Source organism: Neodiprion lecontei, chromosome 6, assembly GCF_021901455.1.
Source record: "Neodiprion lecontei isolate iyNeoLeco1 chromosome 6, iyNeoLeco1.1, whole genome shotgun sequence".
Classification (NCBI taxonomy): Eukaryota; Metazoa; Arthropoda; class Insecta; order Hymenoptera; family Diprionidae; genus Neodiprion; species Neodiprion lecontei.
In genome coordinates this window covers 8520164-8536731 of record NC_060265.1, presented here as the reverse complement: position 1 = coordinate 8536731, position 16568 = coordinate 8520164, and the positions used below count along the sequence as shown (strand labels likewise).

The following is a 16568-nucleotide window of genomic DNA, read 5'->3' as shown; positions in this document are numbered from 1 at the left end:
AAACCGTCCATACTTGTATACATTCTTGTTGGTATTCCTAAATCTTAAGTACGGTAAAACAATGTGATCTCTTTGATAATTTCAAATTATGTCACCATTCGAGTGTAAATTGACGTTTACCTTTCGAAGTATCAATTTCACTATCAGATCCTCTTCTGTATAGATTTTCGATCAGACTTTATGCGCCACGCACCTTGATCCATACCAAAAGCTTTCGTGTTACTGGTCGATAAAAAGCCAGTGTACAAAAATAAGGGTCTAATTCCTTAGCCAGGGTATCTTGTGATACTTTGTAAGTTATTTCACCGTAATACCCTCGTAGAAATATTTCGGTAAGGTTGCATGACGATCAGGCTTCGTGATGATCGGAATTATCGGAGTCCCGTGTTCATGATTGAGAAAATTAAGGATCAGCATCGATTACAGGAACGTTTTGTAAGAGAATTAAGTGTCGCTTGTACGATTGGTCATCGTTTCTAGACAAAGCTGTTTATCGAAAATCCGTGCTCAACACACGTGGTTCCTGAGGGCTTACACGCATACCCCAGTCCGGGATGCTGTGTGTACGAAGCTCGGTCGAAAGCGCGGTGTAAACATTAAAGAGGAATTATCTAGCATAATCTTGAAAGACGCCGTCTTCGGGCGCCTCTTATGAGCCAAACAAGTAGCAGCCGACGATCTCCTAACCAGAAAGCCTGATAGCTTGAACAAAGAATATTTAATACCGGGTTGAATGGAGGAGGAGGTGGTATGAAGTTAAGGCGAGGCGAGGCCTGAGCAAAGGCTTGTAAATTACCTTGTGTGCAGGTGATTATGGTAATGTAACTCCTCGCATATACACGCCCCGCTATTAGGGACACATTTGAAACCGTATTTATAGCTATCCACACAGCCGTTAATAAGCTGTCTTTGATCTTTCCTCATCCGCGATAAATACGCACCTCCGATTACTTGATAACCTATTTTAATTGCTTCAAATTTTCCCCGTTTCATGTGGATTTTACACGTTGCTGGACATTTTTCACTCCTTGGATTTACAAAGTGTGTAACGTAGTTACTTTCGTTAGGTTTAAAAAGAGAATCCGTTCAACTTGTTCGATGCAAAAAAAAAAAAAAAAATACGCACACATTCTGATTGGTTGAATATCAAGACAATCTATATTATTATACCGGCTGCGGGATTTACGAATAAATTTACCGCACAGATACGGCAATGAAGTTGCATCGTGTAAGAAGCGTTACGAGTGGTCAATTTGTCAGTGTAAGGTATCACGTTTTCTTATCTGATATATTCTAATTGTCATGGTCGGTTGAGGATTAATCGTCCTCACCGTCTGAATCAAAAGTTAGGAAACCAATGATAGTGAACACGAATAAAAAATATTTACAGGTGCCTACTGTGTGACTATACGTTTAATGTGATTGATTTTCAGACAAATGAACCCAAAAACAGTAATAATTGTATCGTATTGGATTTGTCTGATTGTACATTTTTTTTCAAATTATTGGCATTTTAGCCAATATTTTGTTCAGGTGTATTTACATTACTATGAGAGGGATATTGTTTTATTTCTTGAAAGAAGGGGTGTCCTGATCGAGAATCCGGTTCACATTTACGATTGTCACGCTGCTCTGGAATTATGTATTTGAGAGTTTAAAACAGTGAAATTCCCAGCTCAGACAATTGATTTTCCAATTTCTAAAGACAAACCGAGCCGATAAGTGGTAGTCTCAATATTGAAATATAAGAGGATCGGGATTCTCACGCAACATTCGTTGAACAGCCAGGAATTTTCCGAACAGTAAGAATCCTCAGGCAGACGAATAAAGAAGAATAAAAATTTCAGTCGAGGTACTTTCTGTCGGTGTTAGTCAGCTTGAAAATTTCTTTCTTCTTACAGAGGTAGAAGTAAGCGGCTCACAATCGGTTTTCTCGCGTTGTACACGTAATGCTCCTATGAAAAGGTTGTCTGAAGACGATATTAAGATAAGGGCTTTCAACTTCGTTGGGTAATGCAATGAAGCGTGGGGTTTTTTTAAGCCTTTGTTTTGGAGAATTATGCGTGAAAACTTTTGGACCGAACGAAAATAGAAGCGGTCAAATGACAGGAAAAATTGAAGACGAAATCAAGCCGTCACGCTTTTTCGAAAATTTTCACATTCTTCAACCGCCTGAATCATTTTCCTTAGGTAATTGGTTCACGCTGAAGAATGATCGACGAACCGTTAAATCAATGGAAACGGTATGCGTGTCCGTGGAATCTTTCCAGAAGGTACAACGAAGGGCCCGTAAGTCTCTGACCGCAATAAATCTCTTCGAAATGAACTTGACTCGGAGACACGGTCGAACGGAGCCGAAAGACTTGACCCCGAATGAATCTCGCCTGTAGGACGGTATTTTAGGCGTGAAAGGTGATCGAACCCTTAAGTCGCTGGAGACTCGCCAGACACGAAAATGAGAAAAGTTTTTGAACGTATTTTCACGGGCGAGGGGAAAAAAGTGGAAAATAAGTAAGAATCGAAATCGTTGGGAGAAAGCGAAACAATAGCTGCAGACAACTTCCGTTTCTAACTCTCGCCATGATATTATGGAATAGAGGGAAAAAGAAATCACGCTATTTCCCGTGTATTATACCCTTTGAAGCCACAACTTCGGTATAATAATGGCGACGTAGCAAAGCCCTCGTCTCGGTTCCGAATGGCTTCCAAAAACTTTTCTTGTTATTTTCCTTTCTTTTATATATATATACGTATATACATATATGTATATATATGAATACAGATTCCGCGCGGCCGTGTCTTCAGAAATGGGCGAAACAAGATTTGAATCCCGCGGTAAAAAGTCTCGAGGATGAATTTTCTAGGCTGTCTGTGTAAGTAAGTTTGAACCCCAATTTTCTGGACTACAGTGAAAAACTTTTAAGAGGTGGTTCAGAGTGTTTTTTTCCCCAACGAATTTCTTCCGCCGAGAATATGAATGTATAATATACGTATAATATACGGTGAGGTGAAGGTGGATGTTCAAAGCTCCGAGTAATTTCCTTGATTACATGAAAACGATAGAATCGGAATAAACTACGAAAGCATGACTGTAAAATTCGTCTCGGAATTCGGCGCGTAATTTTCATGCGTGGAAATGCCATTCAAAAGTCTCGCACGCCTCACATTGTCACGTCGCGTAACCGAGGCTGTAATTATATTCCTCAAATCGATAGCGTACGCGGAATCGATACGCTCGGGTTCTACGGAACATGACGTTTCTTTTGAAGTTCAAATTTAATGAACAGCTAGTCGACAATGCGGATTGAAAAGAGGAAAGGTCGGGTTCTTTGAAAGTTAAAATGTGAAGACTGATGGTAACAATGGTGGGTAAAAATAAGTTATAGAATTCTCACGAAAACGTTCACCAATGCTTACGGAACAATCGGTGATATTGAATTGGCTACTTAGAAAATACAAAACAGCTGTTACAATTAATTTGTAAAAAGGAAAGGCTTTTGAATAAAATGATTTATCGTCGTTTCGTCGCAGTTTGAAATGAAATATCGATACATATTAAGCTTTTCTTTATAATCTCACTATATTTTTGTATCTTCGAAGAAATAATCGTAACCTGCGAATATGATTATTTCGAACTCGATTTAAAATAAAAAACAAAAGGTTCGATTCTTGATTCGAGTTTTTAACGTGAAATGAAAAATTGACCGTGCAAAGGTGAAAAGTTGTTGGAACTTTTGAAGAACGTTCGTGAACATGAAACAAGTTTTTTTTTTTTTTGATTCGAGAAGCATCATTCAATTTCACAGTAAGGTACTTGAAAAATTTCAAACATCAATCGAAACACTCGAAAGTGATGTTGAATCAATTGACATTTCTCGGTCGGTTTTCTGAATAGTCGATACATTTTACAATTGGTATACAGTTTGAATATATCTCTGTCCTTTGTTGATAACATATATAAAAAAGATGACATAAACAGCCTCGAATCGTATCTGTGACCTTTGAAAGAAGTAAGCTTTCGTAATTATTAAACGGTACTCAAGTCGCAAGCTCTAGATTGGATACCACGCTGTTTCGGTGATGGAACCCACCGACGTTTATAAAGTCAAGGTCTCTGGCTACACCGAAAATCGCATTACATATAATTGCGGAACGCTTTTTGTTTACCGTTGGAAATATGCCCGGCATGAAATTCCTAAAAGCAAACAGTAAAATCGAGGGAATTTTCTCGGCGCCTGCACGCCTAAACCGATTCCGGAGTCGGTACGTGCTGTTTGGCGATAATAATTGGCAACGGCTCACTTCTCTCACTAATACGCACGATGGGGATTAAAAATGATCCAAGTTTCGACGAGGCAACGACCAGCGGCCCGGCGAACGAGCAATGACCTTGAACTAGAGCTTACCTCGTAACAGCCATCCGTCACGAAGCATGGAGGCGTCTCTTTGTGCCAGCGCTGTTTTCTTCCGTGGCCGTGAGTGAGGAGCTTTCGGTATGCAGCCAACCGCACAATCACGTCATTCCATAGCTTGCAGCCTTTGTAATTTGGCACAACGACGACGAAGAAGCTCCGTTCCGCTACTAACAGAGCCACCACCGTCTGAACACGTGAGAGAACTTCACACGTCACTCTATTGAGGATGAGGAAAGTTGGAGAGCGGACAAAAGGAACAAGAAAAAAAAAGAAAAGCTAACAACAACAAGAACAACAACAACAACAACAACCGCGAACCGAAAAGCAAACTCTCGCAGCGTTTGAAGTTTTTTTTTTTTTTTGTTCTCCTTCTTCACCCGTGCTTGCGAGCACTTTCAATCTTCGTTTTACGCTCGAGGTCTATCGATATGTCTCTTTGGCTCACCTGGCTTGGCCAAGTCGCGTGTTCTGCGTGTCTGAAGCGCGCAACTGACGCCAACGACGCCGGCGACGCTGCCGGCGTCGGCGTCGCTGCAAGCTCAGGGGAGTGCTTTAGAAGTTGGGCGCGTGCCGCGCGGCTCAAGCTCCAGCGATTTCAAGCCTCTTCATTCTTCCTTCGACTCGGATGCTTTTTCATCCTTTTGTCTCTTCTCGTTATGTTACACAACGTGTTTGGCACGCTGGGCAAAAAATAGTTGGCTGGACCAGGAAATTTTTATGTTAAGAGGATGCTGCAGTCAGTCTTTACCGACCGAGTAAATAGCTGCTTATTTTTACCGTTATCAAAGCCTGCGCAGCTCTGATACGAAAATGCTCGAAGTCAGCCCAATTATACTTGCAATCCGAAAAATTTGTGGTTTTATTATAAAATAACTCCAGGAAAAGTGTTTTTGCAACGATTGGTAATTCAATTAAAGCAATACATTTCTTGGCATTGTTGTTGCATAAGATAAAACTATTTTTCAGATATTTGTATTCGGAATTGCGCTGACTGCGGTATTTTTTTACCAGTGATGCGTAAGCATTGACAATGGTGAAAATGAGTGATATTTAATATAGTCACAGCAAAAAAAATTTGTTGCAACAGGTGAAACCTTGCAAATTAAACTAACGAGTTTGTTACATTAAAACTCAACTTAGCTGCAAAACGGTTGATGTTGCAGTGAAACTTTTTGCTTCGATAAGTAAAATTCTTTCTGTTACCGTACGTTAACACTCAAATTTACTGACCCAGCGAATCATTTATTCCGTGGGTCCAGAAGTTTGCGATGATCCGCGTTTTTCTTACAAATTGTACCTGAAGTGCGGCGTGTTATGAGTATCCCATTTTCTTCTAAAGTCTTATCTGCTTATACAATATGCATATATGCTTGCTTCCCGATTAATTATTTCATTCTTACAAATATTTGCACCAACGACGATACCGATTCTTACCGGAAATCGGTTATCCCAGTTCCATTCACTCTGATTTTACTCAAATTAAATTCAATATCTTTTTCTCCTGTTAGTGTCTATTTTCCTGAAGCCGAATCGTCTGCGTAGGTTTGGTTAGTTTACTTTGGTTATTTAGAACCACACAAGAAAAACCCTTGTTTTAGTTGAGTGCAAAAAATTTAACGTCACGATACATAGATGAATTGAGACAGAAAAATGTTCATTCATTTTTTCATACCATTCTCGACAAAAATATAGGCTATAGCCTAATTTTCAAATATTCCAAGGGAATTGAAAGGCAAGAAAAATAAGCGTTCTATAATATAGCAAGCGAATTTCCTTGGTAAAAAAATAAACCTATTCCACGCGGTGTTTTCGTGTTTGATTTGAATGGAGATTAATTGCCCTACACATCAGGTTCCTAATTCTCTTGGTGTTGGATCTAGTCTATTCGGTGTCACCTTCGCGCTTAGATCTTCCATGCCAATTTGTTCGGTGTAATCCATCAACGTAGATCCGATGTGAATGGAAGATAAATAATAAATCGAACCGGAATTTTACATCGTTATTATTATACTACCTTGAATAAAAAATAAGACAAAATGAAAGGAGCCAGATCCCCGAATCAAAGAGTCAGAGACGTATCATTAAAATGCAAAAAGGTCAATCGATTCCAGGAATCGATTAGATTCCGATCGCTGTGTGGCGTGTTTGAAAATTTTGGATGATCATGTAATCCCCGATGGATTTTCAGGGATTTCAGAACGCTGACCTTAATTTATACCGAGAACCCGAATCTGGACTATTCAGGATTTTGAGTGGCATCCTGGATTAACGTAGGATTTATGTATCACGCAAAAAAGAAATATTTCCGATCGACGAAATATTGCGAAATAACAGTAATTTGTTTTATCAAGTAAAATTGCGCTGATTTCTATTAACCCAACATTTCCTCCGGCATATTCGGTATGAGGTTTAAGAATTTTTTCTTTTTTGGTTTGAAAAGGGGAATATCAGACCTCCGGATCAATGATTTGAAACTTTTAGGGGTGTTTCTTTGGCCTGATATATGAAGTTGCTGATGTGTAGTTCAATCCTTTGCTAGATACACAATACATCGGATTGTCGAAAAGTTGCAGTTTATACTTTATTGTGCCTCTGAAATAATAAGACATCTGTTTAAACATGAATCTATGAGAACCTGTAATCGATACTTCAAGGTAAGACAATTAAAATTATTATTCCAGTCAAAAATATACAACAGGTTTCGGTTATTAGGTCATTTCACTCATTAAACTTTAATAATCTTAATAAATTTTAATCTGAGTGAAGAACAGCCTCATGGGTAGAACTGCACGTGAGAAGCTTTAATATATTTTCTGGCAAAGAAAATTGCAAAACCCTTGCGAAAATCTGATAAATGGACTGGTTTTCGGTCATCACGTCCAAGGCACCATTTCTGTAGGATATTACGTTCATATGTAGGTGCTATTATTTGCCATCAACATTTATTTCTCTATTCGTCTCCTAAAACTGTTCTTCAAGTCTAGGTTTCTTGACTAAGGGTTCAAGATTTCGATCGTGTTGAACGACTTGAAAAATATTGAATAACTAAAATCTAAGATATCACGTGAATGCATTCAAACTCAAAATTACTGTGATCATCTGTCGGCATTTGTTTAACTTTCACGAAAATCCGTTAACCAAATGTCTGATACTCCACTTCCGAGGGTGTAAGTCGGGGCTCCGAAGCTTCCAAAGCCGCCTCTGAGTCGCGAAGCTTCCCGAAGCGCTCCGAAAACTTTTGGAGCTTTAGCTGCGGAGGCGCGCGCATGCTTCGGCCCTCTTTCCGGGGGCGGGGGGCGGAGCGGGCCGAATATTGACGCGTACCGCAGGCAAGCCAGGGGTGGCAGGTGGCGGCCGGCAGGTCGACCTGACCGAGCGAGGCCAAGGACTTTGTTGCCGGCGGCCGCCGTTTTTCCCACCCTGTGGATGGCTCGAGAGTAAGGGACTTCGGGCCTTCCGGAAATGGCGAAGAACGGTGGATCGAGTTTTTTTTACAAAATCGATCGCCGCGCTCGCCGATCAGCACCGTGCAACAAGTTCGCTCCGCACAAACTTCTTCTTCGGGTTGCGGTTTGTTGGGTTTCCGCTATTTCTTTGATCCATGGAACAGCGATCACTCGGTAGTCTGCTTTTACGGATATTATATTCTTGCGTTACTTTTCGTTTTACTCACTTCTCCGGACACACATTTTCCGCCCTTTTTTTCATTTCCGCAGGTTTTACAAGTAGCTTTTTCCATTGGGAAGTTCACATTTCAATGATTTTTATACTGCTATTTTAAACGGTTGAACAGGTAAACTGTACATGACGTGATTTATTTGAGTGGCAATATTTTATATTGTGTGAAATTTGACGCGGTCAGAAAGCCGATTTTATACGTACATAATTATGCACAGTTATATACAGTTTGGTGAAAAAAAAATTAGTTTAAAAAAATGATAAAATTTAGGGTCATGAAGTGAAATTGGAGATTCACTTCGATGTGGGAGAAAATTAAAAATCATAGTTTCAATGTTTATTTATTAATAATTAAAGATAGTCGGAAGCATCATTTTCCTGCCAATGTGTTCTCTCGGCCTAAAATTTCTAATCCATTATTCGTACAATTTTTACACATCCACGAGCATTGGAATTATATATCATACTCCCTTTTTGATGCGAGCTTAAAGTCTAAATTACTTGCTACGCAATTTCCTTCGACACGGACTTTTTCTCAAGACGTCTCGTCTTAACGATAAGCAAAAGAAAGTGTAAAAAAGCTTAATACCGTCGAATTTTTGCCAATCTTCCATCATATTTTACTTTAAGTCTGGAGGTAATGAAATAAACCCACGCATATTCAATTGAATCTTCTTTGACATTCGTGAAATGGTTAAAATTGGAATGTCTTTCCTACTGTATTATCTGATTCGCTGTCTTCGAAAGATTGCAGTGACTGAGCAGTTGCAGGTAAAAGGAGTTGTAACCGCCCCCAGACTGTTTGATAGTGCAGAAAAATCCGGCACATCAAACTGCACGCGTATAATACGAACCGCAAAAAGGGACAGACATTTCTAAAGCCCGGTTTCTCACAGATCCTGACTTTCAACTGATTATATTTGAAAATGCCGTGTCGTAAACCGCCACACCAGGTGTACGTTACAGAGAAATTCTCTGGAGACACGCCAGTGCCACGAACGTATCTCCTTCCAAAAGTCGATCGAAGTGGATTTCCACATAAATCAGATCAAAGCTCGATCCCAATTTATTGGTAGAATTTTGTGCAGAGTAGCTGGGTAAAACTTTTCTCGAATTTTCGGACACATTTCTGAACTTTCGATTCTCTTTAATGGACATTGGATGAACTTCAGGAGCCTGTCGAATTAGTGTGACGTAAATTGTCACCAGAAATCGTCAAGAAACGAATTGTGGTAGTAAAGTCACATGGAATGAAAATTCTTGTGTAACGCCACTGGAGAATTCTATGAAAATGTGGCTAGTATTGTAATGCAAAGACGGTACTTGATACTAAGCGTATTATGTGATAACCGCGTCGACAGCTTTTTCCACGTGCCTGAGGTGAGAAGTGTTCATTTAATCAGCCATTCGTCTGAACAAGGATGTTCAGCGGGTGTTTCTGTTCCGCGTAGAATACCTACACTCGACAAAAACGGTTTGTTCTTTGCGCTGTCTCTTTCGCTTGTTAAAACTCCCCGTGGACTGTCTGTCTATCTGGTTGTCCTTCTCACCAAGGCGCCACACCGCTGCGGTTTCATTTAACGCCTTGAAAAGCAAATCCACAAAGGTGCGAACAGTTAAAAGCCATTATTTCAGTTTCCCCGATAGGCAGGCGTACAAACTGCAGCCAGTGGTGCATCTTGTATTTTTAACATGTACTCCGAGCATCCGCTGACGTAGAACAGCACGTACTAATTGTCAGTGCAACTAAACAGACCAGACGTTTATACACCATTTCTGGAAGATGGTTTTTCAAGGTGAGATGTTGAACGTTTTACTCATAGTTTTCGAAAGTTTGCAGTACGTATCTTGATTTGTACCTGGAGGAAGGAAACAAAAGTATCGAAAAATATCATATGTTTGACATTCAGTGACGAATGATTCACGAAATCAGGTCAAGTATGCATCGCATCGATTTTAACGTTGCGTTTATTCTTCTAATCAATCCATGTTCGTTCAAATAAGTTGTTCCAAATTTTCAACACGGTAAGCAAGCTTGAAGTCTTCCAATTTTCGAAACCATTTATTCATACATTCTACGCCGTATTGTGAAATAAAGAGATATAATACAACAATATAAAAAATGAATACAAACGGTGCAACGTTATTATATTTCTTAAAAGCTTTCGCACTGTCTTTGGTTTTCTTCACCCTCGCAATTCATATAGTTTCAAACACGGTGTAAACGCGATACGTTTGAGAATAAAGAATGAAACATTTGATTTCCAAACGGTGATTTTTCAAAGCACCGATTTTAAAATTAACGCCCACAGTGTGCGATGCTGAATGCAAGGCTTGGGGAGACTTGAATAATAAAAATGACGCGGCATATGTTCACAAGAAGAATTTATGAAGGAGAATTAAAGCCGATAACATCGCAGGTAATACGCGCGAATTAACCATAATATTTGTTTCTGATGAAAAACACTTCGGCAAACGTTTTGTCGACAAGTTTAACTTACCGACAAGCTTTCGGATGGTCTCCGAAAGCTCGTCGCCTTGACATTCAAAGGGGAAACTCCACCGCGCTGTGACGTATATACTGACGTGTATTAATTTGGCGAGATGTCAACGGTTTAAGGGCTGTTCAAATCTAGTGAGACCGGCAAACGGAACGGGGGATTAACGACGTCAGTTGTTTGCCCACATTGGTCTCACCGTCTACGAGCATGGTTAACACCCACTGAATTTTCAATAGAGCTGTCTCGCGTAGTTCCGTCATTGATTGCGAAGCTTTGTTGGCTCTGTTATATAATTACAAGGTATTCCAATAACTAGCTTGACAGGTCAGCATTTCAGTCTCTGTACGTTATCCCCATTATGCTGCAGAGTAATATTACAAAATTTTGGAAATTTTGACAAACAGTTGAAATCGAAGATTAACCTGTAACATGTTAGCAAATTTTCTTCCTACGGCATTCGCGCCAGTTGAATTAAACTTTATACAAACGTGAGAATCGCCGCTTTTCAATTTCAACTAACAAAGTCTGTAATTGTGGAAGAAAACCTCGGGAGGGTAAAGAACCGAGATTATTGATGTAAGAAATATATTTCGGGAGGAGAGAGGGAATAGTTTAGATATAAATAAAACATGGGTATCTGGAAAAGAAACGATAACGGCTCTTCAGCGTCTTTGGGACAAAGTTCTTCCCTACAGATCAGCTGTTTTCCTACTTTCTTCGGTCAATTTGAACAGACGTGAACTCCTCCCGTAGCTCCATTGATAAGCTTTCCAGGGAACCCTTTGGCGTACCAACTACCTGAGCATAACCAATGGCCTTAACTGACGTAGATGAACAGGGTCTTCCTTCTAGACCTGGATCAGGTCCGCGTACCTTATTCCCGGTATCGTTTATGGACTTTAGTCTCTTCCCCCGATGGTAGGCAGGTATCCACGAACCTTTGACGCAACCATCGGGCAGCAAGATATGTAAGGCGCAAGTTCTTCGGTATTAATCAGCAAGCAAAAGCATAATGTATTTACATTGGCAAAAAATACAACGCCGGAACTAAGTTTCCACGTCTTTACGTTACTTAATATCATGTCTTCCGAGGTCTGTATAATATAAAGTGTAATTCTTGTTTATTCTAATTTCGTTTTTACTTCTTATGAACTGTACTTTTCATTCCCTGCACTTTCAACGTTTTCTTTTTCTGCCAAATGTACTGTATTACATTTATATATACCTACGTAGTGTGATTTTTTTCCTTTTACTCGGAAGTGTCGTACACGGAGAAAAAAATCTGAGAAAAATTATCCTGCTGTTACTATAATCGTGATGTAAAAGACACGTAATGCAGTTTTTATTGATGCAGTTTTTATTTATTGCATCGACGACAACAACGACTATTATGTTTCAATTTTATTTACGGGGCATTCATTGACAAAGCATAATCGTCGTCTTTGTCGATGCAATCATTTTACGGTCTTTCACAGATTAAAACTAAAGACGGGTTGGCCGGCCTGCGAGAAACAAACGAAGAGCTCGAGTGGGTGCCGAGTCGACGGTGACCGAATTATCGAATAAGATGAAAAGAAATCGTTTAATACAATTCACAACCACCTCACCGTTTGAATAGAAATCAAATTTGTGCGTACGCGACGAAAGTTTACGATCCATTGAAGCCGATCATAACATTGACGCGAGTCTCAAAGGACGCAGCGATGTAAACACGCTCGAAATGTTGACCGAGAATCGGTGCTCTACTATCAGTGTTCGACCGAGGCTGGCTTCGTACACATGTAGGTACCGAAAATTATTCTCGTACTACGTGACTGTACAAAAACGGGCCAAGTGTATAAGCTCAACGATTTCTGTTACGTTGTATTACGTAATTGAAAGTGAATTTCGTGTCCCGAGTTTTCATTGTTTTGTGCAACTGTAAACCTGAGATGCTTCGAGAACTACTACATGTAAAAGTGTGGAGCAGCCCAGATTCCAGGTAACGATACTCGCTTTAATTATTGATTGATAATTCGATGTCGTACATTTGAAGCCGAACTTTTGTTACAGCGTGCAATGCGTGAATATTAAACTAGACAACGGTAACAATTAATTTGAGAAATGAATAGCCGATTTGCCTAATTAATCCGGGCTTCCTTTTTCGTTCTACCGTGCAACTTCAGGTCTTTGCGAATTCGATTCTCGACTCGCCGCGTCGCGTGTCGTTTGTTTGTTATTTGTTTGTGCGGCCGACCTTCGGTGAGTGCGTAGCTGCATCGTTAACAAGTTCAACTCACTATCAGTCCTTTTAGGCAAGCAGCTACGACGCAAAAAGTGGAATCGAGTCTTATTATCACGCTGCAGATTTTTAGATTTTAGCTTTCCGAAGTTTGCCGAACAGGCTAACAACATATTGAAATTCCTCTCGGGCAGACTTTTGACGCGTCAGAAGCGTTTTGTGACAAGAAAATACTCCGATAATATTCCGTTGCGGTTTTCTTTCTGATATTCTGAAAAAACGGGCCTTGCGGAAGGCGAGCTTCGTTTGACAATGAGTTCGTAATACAATTGTAACGTGTTTATCAGTGAGTGGTTCATTTAGGCGGCATTCTTTTTGTATCAAAATATATTATCGGTTCGTTAACCGAATATGGAAGTGTGTTATTATTCACGCATGTATAGCTGTGTCGTTACATGTTCGTCACTTCGGAGGTTTGTCTTTCGGTTAAACTTTATCGGTGTTCGGTCTTTGATTATGTTTTGTACAAATGATCGCTAATTTTCACTAGAGCGTGAATTTATTTGGAACATGGAATACTAACAAAATGTTATCTCTTATCTGACTACAGGGACGAACTACATTTCAGTGTGATTGACCAAATTTAGCAACGATCCGAAAGAATCGGCTCGATCGATTGATCTCTGGAGATAAGGTGAAAACTGGACTATCCCCTACAGTGGATAAAACCGGAAGGTACGTAATAAATATGATTCTTGATTAAATTGTCGCTTTTGGTCGTAAATAGTGGTAGCTGTTCACAGGCCTTACTCATATATATATTCGATACCTGTGTCTATTTAATTAGCTTTATATTATTCATTTATGGAGTTCATTTATTAACACATCGGAAAACACTGAAATGTTGTGAAAAAAAAAATAATTATTATTTTGACACACGCAGTTTGCAGGGACATGAAATCTGATCCAAGTATGTACAATGAGTAATATTCTGTTGTATTCTTATCGCAGTGTAAAAAGTGCAACGCTTCACCATTTGACCTGACTGTGAGATGCTACGCGAGCTACTACATTTCAAGTGTGGAGCAACCTAAAGGAGGTAAGAATACCCATTTTAATAACCGTTTGATAGTTCAAGGTGGTACATTTGAAGCATAATTTTAACCCTTGCGTAATCTGTAAACAACGGTGATAATTAATTCGAGAACTGAAAATGCAGCTTTATACATAAATTAATTCGGGCCTCCTTTTTTGCTTTTCCAGATTTAAGCAGAGACTTCCGAGCAACTTCTCCATTACTCGGCAACGTCGGTGAGTTTGCACGTATTTAGGTTACGGGTATTTCCCTGGTATTCCCCTGTCACGTGGCGTGGCGGTAACAATTGTTACACAAATCTTGGATTTCTTAGCTGCATGGATAGGCTCATTCGCGATCGCAACGTGCTTGACTTTTGGTCGGATAATTTTCGTTTCGCAATTTAATTAACCGTAGCTTACTTGCAGTTAGAAATTTTACACGTTGCTAAAAGTGGAATGAGCATCGCGACAGGTAACCATCGCTTACTCGGCACTCGCGAGATCGGATTGTGTTTCGAAACTGATGTAATAATCTACGTTTGAAGTTACCGACAATGTCGTTTAAGCGGTGGGTTCACCTGAGGTTTCAACGTATTCAAATATTCACATTATTGTTATGTCGATAAAATTCCAAAGTCTGGCATAAAGTAACGTAATCAAATTGCACCTTATATTATACGTCATTTTCAATATTCTAACATTCAACAAGTACCGATCAAATTTTTTTTTTCTTAGCTCGCTTAGAAAAATGCTAATTGGCATACAGGATGTTTTTAATCACTTTTACAAAAGGTTGATGTACCGATAGTCTGCCAACATTTGCTAAAACGATGCATACGATATTAGGGTTGGCGGGAAATAACCGCGATACTGTATTCCGAGTAGGCAGACTACGATACAAAAACATTTTGCTCCCGACAGGTAACCAACGAAAATGTAAGTCAGTGACCACGGCGCGAATGACGAAGAATGACGTGTGTTGGAAAGAATGGAGAATCGTTTAGATCGAATATAGGTAACCGGGTAGGTAGGCGAACGTTTTGGGATCCGTCGCGGAGTTTGTGCGTGTGTGTGTGCGTCTCTCTTTTCCGTTGGGTGGTTTCGTTGGGAAACAGGCAAGGGTAGGAAGGTCGCGATGTACCGCGATGTACCGCGATGTTGCTAACTTTTCTAATCCACAGCGTCGCACGATCGCAGAGATTTTTTTTCCAAGAGACTCCGTATTCGAGTCTCTCGACCGTTTGTAAGCGTTTGAATATTAACGAGACAGAATTTTCTATTTCTTGTCACTCTGCAACCATTTTTCCATTGTTGTTCAATTCAATTATTCAGTCATCACCGATCGTTATTCCATTCTATTGATTTCTGTGATCGTCCGAATGGGCAAAACGCATCTCTGGACCATCCATCACGTTCCGTGGTACGTTGGATGGCGAGATGCTGAGCTCGAAGACTTCGCGTCGAAGAGGAACGCCGACCGCCACGCCACACAATAATGCATGCCATCCAACCTCCCTCCCGGACTTGACCCGCATCTCGGAAGAACAATCCGCATCGCGACGTGTCGGATTCGAAAAGACGCGGATGCGGATTGGGTTTCTGCAGAATTTTGCGACAAGTTCTAGATGTTTAAGGTATTTTGACAGGTAAATCGGTCGCGCCCTCTTGCGCGTGTGAATTAATCACGGGAATCGTCCGCGCCTTTCACGCGATTATTAATAATCAGGGTGGCGACAAACCGGGAAAACCGGAAGTAGTCGGAGAATTTTGTCTATCGGGAAAAGTCAAGGATTATGACGAACCATTGGAAAGAACGCACTTTTCTATAAATTGTTTTCAAACTTCAGCCGTGCTTTGTAAATTCAGCCAAGCTAACTGCCGGAAATAGAATTGTACAATTTCTAATTATTCGTGTGAGACGAAGCAATATTATTTGCGTTTTTTAGATCCAAATTAATATATTCAAGATATACATTGTACAACTTCCGAAGCTGTAAGATCGTAAAAGCTGCTCAACAATATTCAAGTTTCGTGGGAAAACGTGAGGGAGTTCTGAATTTTTTTTACGGGAAAAGTCAGGGAATTTTATTTGAGCACAATCGGCGCCATCCTGCAAATGATCCAACGATCCAGTGGTCGAGGGATCGGTGGGATCCGGTAATCGACTCCATCCAGTGGTTAAGGTGTCCAAGGTGATCCCAGTGATCGAGTGATCGAGTGATTAGTCCGGGAGGTAACGACAGATTTCGTTGCACAATTTTCACGAGCTTCATTTTTTTTGTCCGAGTTATCCGTGTTACATACAATAGAGTAGCACGAACGTCTTCCAACGCGCCCCCACGACGGGGGATTACACGAGGGTTGGACTTACAGCAAAAAATGAAGCAAAAATGTATGACGGAATATGCGAAACTTATCGTAGGCATTAATTGAAACGTAAGATGCTTAGAAAATGTCATGTTCCGCCTAAATTCCACGACACAACTCGTCTTCCACCCGCATAAGTGAGGGAAAAAAAATATTTAAAAAATGTATACCCTCAACGATAAAATTGATTACAACGCTTCTTTTTATATCAACAAACACAAACATCACAGTCCTGTATCTATGAGGTACAATAGGAAAGTTCGAAAAAGGGCCTCTTTTAGATTTCGCTCTTCTCCTAGATTCTTCCAC

The 16568-nt window shown here is 40.2% G+C and overlaps 1 protein-coding gene across 2 annotated transcripts in view; it reads right to left on the bottom strand.

Annotated features, from left to right (window-relative positions):
- The window catches only part of LOC107218459 (brain tumor protein), a 157907-nt gene extending 153042 nt beyond the window's left edge, over nucleotides 1-4865 (bottom strand). The window contains exon 1 of one of the 2 annotated variants that reach the window (XR_006904910.1): nucleotides 4407-4865. The gene's annotated coding sequence lies outside the window, so the exon portion shown is untranslated. The remainder of the gene's footprint in view (nucleotides 1-4406) is intronic. The other variant, XM_046742926.1, reaches the window with a different exon arrangement.
- Nucleotides 4866-16568: the final 11703 nt, after the last annotated feature.